The sequence below is a fragment of the Mirounga leonina genome, unplaced genomic scaffold (genome assembly GCF_011800145.1).
Source record: "Mirounga leonina isolate KUSES-001 unplaced genomic scaffold, KU_Mleo_1.0 Mir_165, whole genome shotgun sequence".
In the NCBI taxonomy this organism is placed as follows: Eukaryota; Metazoa; Chordata; class Mammalia; order Carnivora; family Phocidae; genus Mirounga; species Mirounga leonina.
Genome location: NW_023270415.1, coordinates 71,624,743 through 71,638,401, shown reverse-complemented (window position 1 = coordinate 71,638,401; position 13,659 = coordinate 71,624,743). Strand labels below are relative to the sequence as shown.

Sequence of the window (13,659 nt, the reverse complement as noted above, 5' to 3'; positions counted from 1 at the left end):
CTGGGACAGAGCCACCAAATCTGCCAGGGATAATAGTGCTGAGACCACAGACATGAATGGAGAAGAAGAAGAAGAAGAGGAGGAGGAGGAGGAGGAGGCGGGAGAAGAAGAGACGGCTTCACACAAGCCCTATTCAAAAATTTCACCTGACGTGTGGCTCTGAGCCCCTTTATACATAAGCCTGGTGCTACCCGTCACAATAAAAAGGAACTGTATCTGGAGTCTGTGGCTCTGGGGGTCTCTGGGACACATCAGAACAGGCAGGGGCTCTGTGTTTTGGTAACTGGTGCTGGGAGCAGTGGCAGGACCAGGCACCTGATGGGAGAGCTTTAAGGGCAGAGGACGGCCACAAGGGGCCTTGAGTAAACGAGCCTGTTTAGAGCTCACATGAGACCCCCTTGGGGGATCCCAGAAATAACTGGGTCAGATTCTATGGGGAAGGAAGGGAGATCCTGTCTGGGTAAGTGAGGACAACCAGCCTGCGACATCTGAGACTTGACCACACAGGGGGTGAGAAGTAGAGAAGTTCCAGATACAGATTAATTAACTTTTAAAACAATTTAATGAAAAGCTATTTTAAAAATGTAACAGTACCATGTCCATTCAGTGTGTAGTGCATACAGATACTTCAGATAGTCTGAAGTCTGAAGTACATTCGATTTCACCCCACGCTGACACAGGAAGTGTGCTGGTTAAACAAGCCAACTTTGGGTTTATAGTTAAGTTGAAAGATGTAATGGATATCTGGATTTATTTCAGGATTCAGCAAATTTGGGTCTACATCGTGGAAATAATAATCCAGCTCTTCTCTGCACTGGTCAGATGCCACGTGAAGAATTTATCTCTAAGAGCCACGTTTTAGGAAGACATGAACAAATTGCTGTGAAGTCAGGCAAGGGCAACTGGGTGGAGGGAAGGATCCAGAAATCTGTTATCTGAGAAATTAAAGTTATGGAAATATTTGGGAAGGATCATCAGAGAGTCGTGTTTGAGTGTCAGAAGAGCTGCTGGATGGGAAAAGAGGCTGAGCTTGCCCTGTAATGTTCCAGAAGGTAGAATTTGAACCATAGAAAGGAAAGTTACAGGACAGAGGTCTTGGCTCTATTTAAGAAAGAACTTTCTATCTGATTGCTTCTTCCAAAGAGGCTGGCCTGAGCTGGGAGCTGAGTCCTTGGGCTTGTGTGAGGCAGGGTCCATAAGCTGTGGGAGGCTGGGACAGAGCCACCAAATCTGCCAGGGATAATAGTGCTGAGACCACAGACACGAATGGAGAAGACAGGAGAGGAGCCAAGCCTCAGGAGCCAGACAGATAGACGGAGAGCGAGCAGTATTGGCCAAAGCTCAGCTGGCGGTCACCCATCGGCGGCTCAATGGAATATGTGCAGAGCCATCATCTTAAAGAGTCCACGTTATAATAGAGTCGGTCTCTGGCAAAGCCAGCCTGTCAGGAAATATTCTGATCCTAGAGGTGTTCAACAAATGCTTGGTGACCATCCATACTTTCATGGGTTCAGTTTGGTTCTTAAATTTTAATCGTGGTAAAATACACGTGACATAAAATGTACCATCTTCAATTTTCTTACACTGCACCATTTTTTAGTTGACATTTCAGTGGTATTAAGAACATTCCCATTGTCAGACAGCCATCCCCACCATCCATCTCTAGAACTTTTCTCCTCTTGAAAAATTGAAACTCTGTCGCCGTGAAACACTAACCCCCATTCCCCCTCCCCCCAGCCTCTGGCCACTACCATTTTACTTTGTGTCTCAGTGAATTTGACTGTTCAGAGTACCTCACATAAGTGGAATCATACAGTATTTGTCTCTCGGTGGCTGGCTCGTTTCATTCAGCATAACATCCACAAGGTTCATCCATGTTGCAACACATGGCAGAATTTCCCTCCTTTTGAATAATGTATGTACATACCACATTTTGTTTATCCATTCATCCATCAATGGACACTCGGATGAATTGGATTGGGTCAATTTTATAGCAGGCCCTCGGGTATGGACTGAAGTCAATATGATAACTGATCACACGGTTGCCTCGGGAGAGGGAGAAAGGGCTGGGGCAGGGGAGTGAGAACATGGCAGATATGTAAGCTGATTTTAATAATACCCTTTGAATAATAGCATTATAAAAAGCCTGTGTAGGATACAGTGGGTACACAGTAAAAGGAGACATGAGTTCTGGGGGTGGTACAAAGGGAGAGGAGAGATTATTTCTGAAAGAGGCCATGTCTGAGCTGATGAGATCAATAATGCTAGAGAACCTTTCTTGAAAAGCTTGTGTCTGGACAACTTACAGACGGCAGCTCCCAAAAAGCTGGATCAGTCGCAGCTAACTCCTTGGGACAGCTTTTAAATAATATTGATCCCAGTTCCCAAGCCCAGAAACTCTCATTTGGTGAATCTAGGGTGGAGGGCAGGAGTTTGTATTTTAAACAGCCCCTCTTGGTGATTTTGATGTGTCAGTAGGCACGGCAAGCATCGGGGAAGCATTAAAGGTTATAAGGTTAGGTTTGCACTTTTTTTTTTTTTTTTTTAAGAGAGAGTGTGCCTGAGGCTGGGGGGAGGGGAGAGTGCACAGAAGGAGAGAGAGAATCTTAAGCAGGCTCTACTTTCAGTGTGGAGCCTGACGTGAGGCTCAACCCCACGACCCTGAGATCATGATCTGAGCCGGAACCAAGAGTCAGATGTTTGACTGAGCCACCCAGGTACCCCTTTTACTTGCGTGTTTTTGTTTTTGTTCCTGTTTTTTTGGTTTGCATTTTAGATAAATCTCTCTGACCTCACTGTGGAGGGGGCAAGGACAAGGAGTCAAAAGAACCCAAGGTAGAGAAACTAGTTCCAGACCATCGTACAATATTCCATGGAATAGAGATGCTGAAGCTGGGCCTTTATGATGTGTGCATCCTTCCATTCTTTCAAATACACCTACTTGGTATGTACCTACTCTTTGTTACTATTTGTTACCTGGACTAGACTGAAAATCCCCTCCGCTTCTAAGATTCTATATCTTACTATTTATCTATATATCTATATATATAAAAATATATATATTCTTAAATTTATATGTATACATTTAAGAACATCTTAAATTTTTAATCCTTTCTTTACAGGTTACCTAGACCACTTTTGACTAAGAAAACTGTAGAAAGTTAGTAACTGCCACAAGCAGATGCCAGGCCGCGGCACATGTCAATTTTCCAGAGTCCTGCTTTGCGGGGTGTCCAAATGCACTGCTCCAGGTCTCTGTTCACACTCGCTGGAATCAGTCATGGCAGAGTTTAGTCCACAGGTTGCTTCTCCCTGGATTTCTTTGCAAACTCTCCAGCGTTCTTACAGAATTTTTTATGGTCCTTAGAGTGTTCTTCAGCTAGGTCGGCCCAACGTGTGTGCTCGGGCGGGGGGTCGTTCGTGCTATGAGGGACTGGATTACTTAGTTGGTTTGGCTTGCTGGCTTCCAGTTTTCAGCACTAATTACTGGCAGACAGATCTGCCCCTTTTTATCCATGTTCGGGTGATAGATCTTTGTTTTAAATGAGATCTTCAGTGGTTTGAATGGGTACTCTGCTGGAAAGTTGATTTCAATTCTGAAGGCCCCCTTATATGGAGGGTTCTCAGGAACAAGCCCTTACCAAGTCAATACATTACCTTCATCAACCTGGAAGTTTTTCATTCCACATTTGCAGATTTCTTCAAGCTCCTTCATCAGCCTCCTGCTGGCCACCATCTTGGATCTGGTGCTGCTGTTTTCCCAGCTTATATATATAATTTATATATTATTTATTTATTTGAGAGAGAGAGAGAGCATGAGCGGTGGGGAGGGGCAGAGGGAGAGGGAGAAGCAGGCTCCCCACTGAGCAGCAAGCCCAATTCAGGACTCAATTCCAGGACCCCGAGATCATGACCTGAGCTGAAGGCAGACGCTTAACTGACTGCACCACCCCGGCGCCTCCCACCCCCCATTGATTAAAGATGCTTTGATCAGTAGAATGTGGCAGAAGGGAGGTTGTGTGAGTTCTGAGCCTCGGTTGTAAAAGGCATTGCAAGCTTCCTCTCTTGCTCATCCCAGAACCTTGCTGCTATGTCGACAAACCTGGACCAACCTGCCAGACGAGGTGTAACTACACAAAACAGAGATAAGCTATTTTGGCTGACCTGGGAGATGACCACAAGTACATGAGTGAACCCAGCCAAGATCAGAGGGAAACTGCCCCGCTGATTTTAGCCAAATTGCCAATCTACAGAATTAAGAGCCAAATGGTCTGATCAATGTTTAAGCCATTAAGTTTTGGTGTGCTCTGTTATGCAGCAAAAACTAACTAATATACTCCCTTTGGCCCTAGGGCCTTTACCTATTCTGTTCTCTTTGCTTAAAACACTCCCCTCTTTGCCTAGTTAACTTTTTTTTTTTTAAGATTTTATTTATTTATTTGTCAGAGAGAGCACAAGCAGGGGGAGCGGCAGGCTCCCCGCCGAGCAAGGAGCCCCATTGCGGGACTTGGTCCCAGGACCCCGGGATCATGACCTGAGCCAAAGGCAGACGCTTAACCAACTGAGCCTCCCAGGCACCCCTGCCTAGTTAACTCTTATTCATCACTGCTCAGAAGAGTTTTCTCTGATCTGGATTAGCTTAAATCCCTCCACTTTAGGTTCGCATTGCATTTTATACGCCTCTACTGCAGTAGTTGTAATCTTATATTTCTCTGTGTATATTATTGAATTATAGTCTTTCTTTCTCCAAGGCTAGACTAGAAGCTTAATGAGTCCAGGAACAGCATCTGTTTTGCTCACCAGTACATTCTAGCACCTAGTACAGTCCCCAGCACATAGTAGGTGCTCACCGAGCATTGGTTGAACAAAAGATTATGTTACAGCCCTGGAAGAAACAAGCCTTTGGGGTTCTTCTTTAAAATACACCAGTCCTCTCCTCCCACTCTCAGGGGAATTAACTGCATGAGAATGTGCTTTGTAATTTTTAAAGGACTGTACAATTGTTAGTTCTTAATTGTTAGTGTTATTATTCTGGGGGTGCAACAGCTGGCTTTGGGGGAATCCTCTTTCTTTCTCATTCCCCTCAAACAGCCCCAGGCAGTTTCCTAGCAGCTATGATTGCGGCTGGATAAGCAATTTACAGGCTGAAAATCTTGCTTAGAGTTAAAAGTCGGATGTGTAAATATCTTCGGTGCTGTGCCCTAGCAAATAAGCTCCAGGCCGGTTAATTGCAGAACTTGGTGGTAATGATACCAAGGCTGAGTTCAATTAAGGACTATTTACAAAAGCACCGGGGGAGGATTTTCCACTTTTTCTGGAACAGTAGGCACGGACCAAAGGGACCTGCTATTTTACAGTATAAATCTATGGCTCGGATACACCATAAACTCCTTATATATGTAGTCTGCAAACTCCATGACCTACTTGGATCCCCAGAGCTCAGTTTGCAACAAGAGCATGAAGTGAACAGTTGAATCGCTCAAAGACCGATCCTCTGTGTGTAACTTTTCTGAGGCTCAGTTTCTTCATCTGTAAAATGTACAGTATAAATACTCTGATCTCATAAGTTTATTTTGAGATTACATGAGATGATCATTGGAAAGTGCCATTAGAATCATTAGAACTCTATGCCAGTGCCAGGCATAGGGAAAGCACTCAACACATTTTAGCTACTGCTTATTATCATTGATACTGTTCCTAATACACATAGTTGCTTCCACTCGGCACAGTGTCCCAGCTTGAGAAGTCTGCCCTGAAATCCTCCTTGCCCAACTTTGCTTACTCAGGAAGTGAGCAGGTTTTCTCACACAGCTAAAGAGGGGTGCTGTTTCATCAAGAGTGCAGGCATTCATTCATGAAATGTGGGTTAAGTGCACACTGTATGCTCCCGCTCTGATAGGTTCTAGCTGTACAGAGGTAAATAAGAGAGTCCCTGCCATTGGCCTGCAGGAGAGAGATGAAGTGCATGGCAGTGAAGACTCCACCAGCATTGATCCCTGGATGTTATGGGAACACAGATGAGAGGCCGACCCACCCCAAAAGTTTAGGGAAGGCTTGCTCTGGGTCACCTGGGGTTCCCAAGAGGAGTAGAGTGTGAAGTCCTTATTAATTTCACACAAAACAGAAGAGAACCTTACTTCCATAAGAGATTGTCGCAATGACCCATTTGTCTGACCCTTTTATCACAAAGCTCCATTATAGCTGGAAATGGACCTTTAAAATTAATGACCTAACGGTGGAAAGCATTTTCCCTGATGCTTAGCATCTTTGGAGGAAATGCCATTGGATGTTCATCTTACAGGACCCTTTCAAGTTTAGCTTTTGCAAAGAGGGTGGGGTTTTTTGTTGTTTGTTTTAACAGTGTGATAATAAAGACCTCATTGCCTCTCACATTTTTGTGACCTGGGCTCAAGCAGTGGCTCCGGGATTGACAATGACTAGATACAGTACGGTGACCGGGTTTTCAGGGAGAAACACCTCTGTGGGCATTGAAATCTGGATTCTGTCCCTGACCATTCTGGCCAGGCATGTGTGGCCCTGCTCCATTACAACTTCTCTGTGAATTGGTGAGTGTAACCTGGGAAGGTACGACAGGTATTCCCAACTGAGGGGGGGGCAATCACCGCTTGCCACATCCTTCTATCTGCCCTTCTCCCCTGGCTACTTCTCTTGTTCCTCCAACTGGAAAAACAAAAATCCCCCCTGGACTCCCCTTAAGCTTCATGTTACTATTCCATCTCTTTCCTTCATGACTCAGTAGCTTGAAAAATAAATTTTAAAATGTCAATACCACACTATAGAAATAAAACCCTGAATATTTATTATGTTCAAGCACTTTTATGTGGCTTAATTCATTTCATCCTAACACTTTATGATATGTGTACTTTCATTATCCCCATTTTGTAGGACACTGACGCTTAACATTTGAACTTGCTAGGCAAAATCACAGGGCTGGTGGGTGAGTGAGAACTGAAATCCAGGCTACGGGGGTGCCTGGGTGGCTCAGTCAGTTGAGCATCCGACTCTTGATTTTGGCTCAGGTCATGATCTCAGGTTCCTGGGATTGAGCCCCTGCATCAGGCTCCATGCTCAGTGTGGAGTCTGCTTGAGATTCTCTCTCCTTCTCCCTCTGCCCCTCCCACTTGTACTTGCTCTCTAATAAATAAATAAGCCTTAAAAAAAAAAAAGAAGAAAAGAGAAAAAAAGAAACACAGGCTATGGACTAAAATGCAGGTTCTTAAGCATCTGGCTTTGGGTGTTTATGTGTGCTGAACCCACCTTCCATTCTTTCCTTCCCTGCTCTCCCCACTCCCCAGAATGTTTTCTTCTTTGCACCAAAGATCTCCAGGTGGCCCAAGTGTAGTGGACAGTTATTAGGTTTTGGTGCCCAGTATCCATTTCCTCTTCCTAAAAGCATGTGGTTTCCTGTAGAGTTACCTCTTCCCCACTGGCTCTTGTCATGTGGGGCTGAAATCAGGAGCCTTGCCTTTTCCTGGCTAAGGGACAGGGGAGTGAAGCAGACTGGAATCTGAATCATAAGCAGCAAGGTCAAGAAAACTGGAAGAGGTTAGACTTTGGTTCAGTCCAGCTGAGCGTTTGCCAACAAATTTGGTAATCAAGATAAAAAAAATATTTTAATGCAATATTTTGTAAAAGGAAAATTAATGCAAACATTCCAGGATGAATAAAATATCACACTTTTAAAGACAGGGTCAGTATGACTGAATTTTCCTTTCACCTTGGGATTCAGTATGGCCTGACACTGCACGGCTGGACATTCCCCCTTTTTGGGGGCCCTCCCAGGCTTTCCCCCAGCTCTTCACACCTGCTTCACACTCTCTGTTCCACTAACACCAATGGATGCCCATGGGCGTTGGGGCGCTACATCTGCTCCTTGGTTCTCTGCATGAAAGTCCTTTGTTCTTCCACCCTCTTTGCTGACGAACTCAACCTCCCTCACCTCCTCCTCTGAATGTCAGTTTCTTCATCCATAAAATGGGGATAATAAATAGTTCCTAAGCCATAACCTTGTTGTGGGCATTAAATGAGTATTAATATCTACATGGCACCTGACTCCAGGGGAGCACTCAAAGTCCGCACCAACATCAGCATCATTCCACAAGATGGCATTCTGCTGACATGCCTCCCACCACCTGAAGGTCAAGGTTGCTGCTAGATGAAAAATTCACACCTAGATCCCCATCTGTGTTTCTGACCACTCAAATCTCAGTTATAGACTCCTCCTTCTCTGCTGCTTAGTAAATTTTGGTGTCCTATGGGGTTCTTGTTCAAATCTCTCTTCTCTCTATCTACACTCTTTCCAGGCCATGTCATAGATAACCCCAGCTTCAAGTGTTTCCTCTTGTCTGTGATTCATCTGTGACACCCAGATCTTGAGGCCCAAATTTCCAGATGCTTAGTGGATGTCTCACCTGCATCTACATACCTCTATGAATATTACCAGTACAAACAACAACAGAATGAAGGCTAACTAGTTACTCCACATGGAGCCAAGCACTTCACATGGATCACTTGATGTCATCCTCTCAAAAACTTCATTTTACAGAGGAAAAGCAAAACAAGAAAACCCAAAACAACACAACAAAATAGAAGCCAAGGGAAGTGAAGAAAGTTGCCCATGGTCACGAACTAGGGGAGTGGCGGAACCTGGATCAGAACCCTATCAATGTGACCTAAGCATTGGGAACAGGGGTTTCTGCTGAAGAAGATTGTCCAAAGTTGCACCTTTTTTTTTTTTTTAAGATTTTATTTATTTACCTGAGAGAGAGAGAATGAGAGACAGAGAGCATGAGAGGGAGGAAGGTCAGAGGGAGAAGCAGACTCCCTGCCGAGCAGGGAGCCCGATGCGGGACTCGATCCTGGGACTCCAGGATCACGACCTGAGCCAAAGGCAGTCGCTTAACCAACTGAGCCACCCAGGCGCCCCAAAGATGCACCTTTTAAGCGATATCCTGACATGAGGGAAAGATGATAGGGCAGTTGTTCTTAACTAGAGAACATTCTGCAATGTCTGGTGACATTTCTGTTGTCACAACTGGGGTGTTGCTACTGGCATCCAGGGGGGAGAGCCCAGGGATGCTAACATCCTGCAAAGCACAAGAAGCCCCCACAACAAAGAATTACCAGGTCCAATATGCTAACACCAAGGATGAGAAATTCTGCATTCGAGAAGTCAGTACAAAGCAAGACTGTGAGAAGCTAGTAAAGGGTGTTAGCTGTTTAGGTGCTTTCTCACCAACTGGGTAGGTCCCTCTGCCTCCCCTCTTCCTACCACCCTCAAGCCCACTGCCTCCCCCACCCCAAGCAAAGCTGCAAACTCTTACCCACCACCCACACTGCCTTCCCAGCACAAAGCACAAACAGGAACTCATTATCTTCTATCTCAAAACGTTCCCATCCCATGCTCTTTATCATGGTTAAAAATACCACCTTCCTCCTCCTCCTTCTCACAGGTGAGTGCCATTGTCCCCCTGCGTGTGCTCACCACCGCCCCCCACCCTATCTTCACCCATCAGTCATCAAACTGTGTCTCTTCTGGCTCCCAAAGTCCATCCTGCTCATCCTCTCCTTTGCCACTTGACTAACCTACTTTGGGTCAAAATAGTGTCTCATGCCATTTCTTTCCCCAGTTATGAGACTGATACCACTTTGTATTCATCCACATTGGAATTAATTGTTTTTACCCAGAGCATGAATGTCATGAGGAATTAAACCACGGGGCCTTAAGAGCCCACCTAACTCCTAGTCAAGGATTCCGGGATCAGCTCACCAAGGAACTTGAGTCTGTCTTTGTCCCCAGGCCCTCTGCTCTGGTGGACAAGGTGGCTCCCCTCTGGTCCAGGCCTCGTCCCATCCCCCACCCATCCCTCCTCATCCTCAGCACCTGTTCCATCAGTGTGCCCGCCCTCCCTCTTCGCCCTCTCCCACTCTCCTGGGACCTTCCCATCAACCACAGATGCTCACTCGCCCACCCGTCTTTACAGAATCCTCCCCTCACCTCCCACTAGCTAGACAGCCTTGTTTCTGAAAAGAGTAGTCTACACTTGTTATCTCCCACTCGCTCTTCAACCCACTGCAATCTGGCTTCCAATCCCTCCACTCCATTGAAACAGCTCTGGCAAAAATTATCAGTCTTCTAATTGTCAAATAAAATGCATATCTGCATTCCAATCCTTATCTGACTGAACTCTGGGGGCATTTGAGTATTGGCCATTCCTGACTTTTAGAAGAAATTTCTTCCCTTACCCTTGGTTTTCCATCCACTTCTCTTCTAGGCTCCTCCCTCTCAGTCTTCTTCATAAGTCCCTCTTCCTCTGCCTACGGTGTCCCTCCGAGATCAATCCTCATCCCAGATCTTCTCAGTCCACACATTCCGCTCGAGTGAACTCACCCACAGCTTGCACTCATAGCTTTAACCACCAGGAGCTGCAGTATAGGGCGGTGGTTAAGAGTCTGAACTCCAAAGCTCCTCTGGGCACCGTTTGGCCTTGGGCCAGTTACGGAACACTCCTGTGCCTCAGTTTCCTCAACTGTAACATGGTACAAAGCTTTTCAGTCTCATTGCTTTCCATGTCTGAACATGCACCGTTTCCTCAGACCATGCTGAACCTTGTAGTGTTATATTATGTGCCCATACTCATGTTTCATCTTTGCTCAGGCACATAGGGGGTGCCTGGTGAATAAATCTGTGAATAAATGAGTGAATGCAGTCCTGCATTGGGTTCCCCCAGAAATAAACCTTGAGATAAGGAATTGGGTGCAGCTAGTTTATTTGGGAGGTGATTGATCCCAGGGAGAATGAATGAATGGGAGAGAGAGGAAGGAGACAAACAGCATAAAGAGTGAATTAACAGGAGGATTACTAATGGGGGCAAGTGGACCCGATTCCACTGGGGATCCCCTGAGGAACTATGCTGAAAGCACGTTAACATGATCTATGAACTAGGAAGTGGGCTCTCACCAGACACCAAATCTGTTTGGACGTATCTCAGACTTCCCAGCCTCCAAAACTGTGAGAAATGAACCTGTGTTGTTTATAAGTCACCTTGTCTATGGTATTCTGTTATAGCAGTCCAAACTGACTAAGACACCACCATCCCCCCCCCCCCACCACCCCATGCTGATTTAGGAAACTTCCTCATGCTCTCTACAGCCCCAAGACACCCTGGGCGTACCTCTGTGAGAGTCATCCTCTCCCTGCTTTCTAAATAGAACTTCCTGATCTGTCTTTCTTGGAGGGCAAGAATAGTTCATCTCTGCAGATCTAATGCCCAGAAGATTTTTGAGCACATTACAGGCACTTACCGAATGCCTTTTAATGAATTCCAGTTCACCTTGCTCAGGGCCCCACTCAGAGTAAGTGGTCAATAAATGTAGGCTCCTTTCCTTTCCCTTCAAGTCAGAGTTTGCCATCTGACTTGGGAGAGCACTCAACGAGCAAGCATATAATGTGATAAATATGTTCTTGAAATGAACAGAAGTGCTGGGGGAGCACAAAGGAGGGAGCAATTAACTGGGACTGTCCCAATGAGACTGCAGTTACATCATCTGGCAGTCTTAATTACTTATAGCTTTAACTTTCCAGCACCATTAATAGAGCCATCTAGTGCTTCTTCCATTATCCTGGGCTTTCTCATTTGAGCGCCTCTCCACCAAAGCGGAAGATACAGGGAGCTAAGGGACAGAGTGATCCGGTCACTGTAATCTTGTTTGTCCCTTTCATGCATCTGACATGTTTTTGTTGAGGTTCTCCTATGGGCCAGCCTCTTCTTGGCCCTGGCATCCGGGAGTGATGGAGACAAGCAGCAGTCTGCTCTGATGCAGTTTACCCACGCAGGGGAAGATAGATGATAAATAAGCAGCCAAACAGGATAAATTAAGTAGCGGTAGGGCCTCTGAAGCAGTGAAACAGGGCATGTGATGTGGGAGAGAGGTAGGGGTGGAAGTAGGTGCCAAAGACAAGTAGATCAAATGGCTGGGGAAAACCCCCTTTGAGGAGCTGACTTCTGAGCTGTGAGCTGAGTGCCAAGAACAGCCAAGTGGAGATTCTTCCAGGAAGAGGGAACAGCAGCTGCAAAGGGCCTGGGGCAGGACTCCGGACTCCTGGTGCCAAGCCTAGAGTTTGTCTCACTGCTTCTCACCACTGAAAAAGAGCTGCAGAAAAGAGACAAACTTGGGTCTAAAACTGATGTCTGGTCCTGATGTGGAGTAGAGGGGCTGATACCCAATTTTCCGTCCACAGCAGGTTCATTTCAAGCTTTCGTTTTCACTCATTGGGCATGTTGTTCCCTCTTCAAAGTCTGACTGGGTTTCAAAGGAATTTGAAAGACTTAGAGCAAAGCCACCAAGCTGCATCCTCCAGGTAGAAACCCCTAAATGTGGCATGTTTGTGGGAAACCACAGTGAATCATTCCCACTGGCTGCCCAGTCCTGGCCTGACTGGACAGAGATTTACTTTGCTTTTCTCAAACTTCGTGAAGCCTCTCCAGACTTTTAAAGAAACCCCCACAATGTCCTGGCTTTTGGATTAAGAGCAAAATCCCAAGTTCCGTGAGGTCTGTGGGTTTCAGATGTCACCAGAAGGGGGTCTGCCATAGCCACTAACCTTTTCCTCTGCAGAGAGCAGTTTCTGAAATGCTGCAAAGAAAAATAATCACTTGGTGATTAGGAAGAAAATGAAAGTCTAAGGCTTTGTAAGCAGGCACAGATAGGCACAGCACACACCCCGTGAGTTAAAACCTTCCTTTCTCAGACATCTCTCATGGTACTAAGAGCAATCATGGCCATCATCTATTTGAGCATTTACAATGTGTCAGTCCCTGTCTAAACATTTGGTTTCCAAATCAAACCTGTAAGGGTAGCATTACCACCTCATTTCACATTTGAGGAAATGAAGGCTCAGAGAAGTTCTGTGACTTACCCAAGATAACACAGCAAGAAAAAACAAGGCGAAGTCCGGATTCCAGCCGGCATCAGAGTCTGGAATCCAGACTATTACTGTCCTTACTCTCCTGGACGGAGAAAATTCCCGCCCCTGCCATTGGACAAAAATGAGGAAATTAGCAGCGGGGAAGCAGTGAAAGGGGGCAGCCAGGTAAAGTCACTTCTCTTACTGAAAACAGGGGACAGGGCCAGGAGATGGCAAGTTCATCCTCCGCAGAACCGGAGAGGGCAAGTCCCTCTCCTGGTGTTGGGAGGGGTGGGGAGGGGGGCTGCGAAAGGCCCCTGCCAAGGCCCGGGTTTTGTCTGGGCACATCCTGGCCCTTCCTTCCACCTCTGGGCACCGAGCAGGCAGGGGCCGGCGGGGGCGCGGGGCGTGCGGCCGAGCCGGCCCGGCGCGCCGCCGCCCGAGTCCGCCGCGCCCCCCGCCTAGTGCCGGCGGGCCAAGGGTTAAGCGAGGCGGGAGCCCCCGGCGCGGAGCGGCCGCCGGCCGGGCGTGCTTAGTCAGGATTCCGATTTCCTGTCGAAGTGTTGGGATTTCCTGCAGCCCGCGCCCGCCGCCGCCGAGCGGGAGCGTCCGAGCCGCCCGCGCCGCCGCGGCCTCCTCCCCTCGGCGCACGGTCGCCCGCCCCTTCCTGCGCCGCGCTCGGCTCCCGCGCCTCGCCGCCGCCGCCGCTCCCGGCCGCCGCCCGCCCTCCG

The 13,659-nt window shown here is 47.0% G+C and overlaps 1 pseudogene; it reads right to left on the bottom strand.

Annotated features, from left to right (window-relative positions):
• Window positions 1–3,290: 3,290 nt before the first annotated feature.
• On the bottom strand, window positions 3,291–13,014 carry LOC118014788 (annotated as a pseudogene).
• Window positions 13,015–13,659: the final 645 nt, after the last annotated feature.